The 1,585-nt window shown below is 41.5% G+C and overlaps 1 non-coding gene across 1 annotated transcript; it reads right to left on the bottom strand.

The window, feature by feature from the left end:
* LOC148545705 (small nucleolar RNA R71) lies at positions 1-108 on the bottom strand. Its single transcript, XR_015902042.1, has one exon. It is a non-coding gene; the product is annotated as a small nucleolar RNA R71 (small nucleolar RNA).
* Positions 109-1,585: the final 1,477 nt, after the last annotated feature.

The raw sequence follows: 1,585 nt of genomic DNA, 5'->3' as shown, positions 1-1,585 counted from the left end.
AAGCTTAGAGTGGATGTTCAGACCTTCAGACAGAAAGAAAGTGAATCCTTCTGTGAAGCTTGGGAGAGATACAAAGGACTGACCAAAAAGTGTCCTTCTGACATGCTTTCAGAATGGACCATCCTGGATATATTCTATGATGGTCTGTCTGAATTGGCTAAAATGTCATTGGATACTTCTGCAGGTGGATCCATTCACCTAAAGAAAATGCCTGCAGAAGTTTAAGAACTCATTGACATGGTTGCTAATAACCAGTTCATGTACACTTCTAAGAGGAACCCTGTGAGTAATGGGACGCCTATGAAGAAGGGAGTTCTTGAAATTGATACTCTGAATGCCATATTGGCTCAGAAAAAAATATTGACTCAGCAAGTCAATATGATTTCTCAGAGTCTGAATGGAATGCAAGCTGCATCCAACAGTACTCAAGAGGCATCTTCTGAAGAAGAAGCTTATGATCCTGAAAACCCAGCAATAGCAGAGGTAAATTATATGGGTGAACCTTATGGAAACACCTATAACCCATCATGGAGAAATCATCCAAATTTCTCATGGAAGGATCAAAAGCCTCAACAAGGCTTTAATAACGGTGGAAGAAATAGGTTTAACAATAGTAAACCTTTTCCATCATCCACTCAGCAACAGACAGAGAACTCTGAACAAAATACCTCTAATTTAGCAAACTTAGTCTCTGATCTATCTAAGGCCACTGTGAGTTTCATGAATGAAACAAGGGCATCCATTAGAAATTTGGAGGCACAAGTGGGCCAGCTGAGTAAAAGGATCACTGAAATCCCTCCTAGTACTCTCCCAAGCAATACAGAAGAAAATCCAAAAGGAGAATGCAAGGCCATTGAATTAATCACCATGGCCGAACCTGTGAAGGAAGGAGAGGACGTGAATCCCAAGGAGGAAGACCTCCTGGGACGTCCAGTGATCAATAAGGAGCTTCCCTTTGAGGAACCAAAGGAATCTGAGACTCATCTAGAGACCATAGAGATTCCATTAAACCTCCTTATGCCATTCAAGAGCTCTGATGAGTATTCCTCTTCTGAAGAGAATGAGGACGTCACTGAGGAGCAAGTCACCAAGTACCTTGGTGCAATCATGAAGCTGAATGCCAAATTATTTGGCATTGAAACTTGGGAAGATGAACCTTCCTTGTTCACCAATGAACTAAGTGATCTGGATCAACTGACATTGCCTCAGAAGAAACAGGATCCTGAAAAGTTCTTAATACATTGTACCATAGGCACCATGATCTTTAAAGCTCTGTGTGACCTTGGTTCAGGAATAAACCTCATGCCCCTCTCTGTAATAGAGAAACTAGGAATCTATGGGGTGCAAGCCACTAAAATCTCATTAGAGATGGCAGATAATTCAAGAAAACAGGCTTATGGACAAGTAGAGGACGTGTTAGTAAAGGTTGAAGGCCTTTACATCCCTACTGATTTCATAGTCCTAGATACTGGGAAGGATGAGGATGAATCCATCATCCTAGGAAGACCTTTCCTAGCCACAGCAAGAGCTGTGATTGATGTGGACAAAGGAGAATTGATCCTTCAAATAAATGAGGACAACCTTG

Source organism: Arachis ipaensis, chromosome B9, assembly GCF_059453495.1.
Source record: "Arachis ipaensis isolate K30076 ecotype BB chromosome B9, ASM5945349v1, whole genome shotgun sequence".
NCBI classification, from domain to species: domain Eukaryota; kingdom Viridiplantae; phylum Streptophyta; class Magnoliopsida; order Fabales; family Fabaceae; genus Arachis; species Arachis ipaensis.
This window is presented reverse-complemented; position numbering and strand designations above follow the sequence as displayed.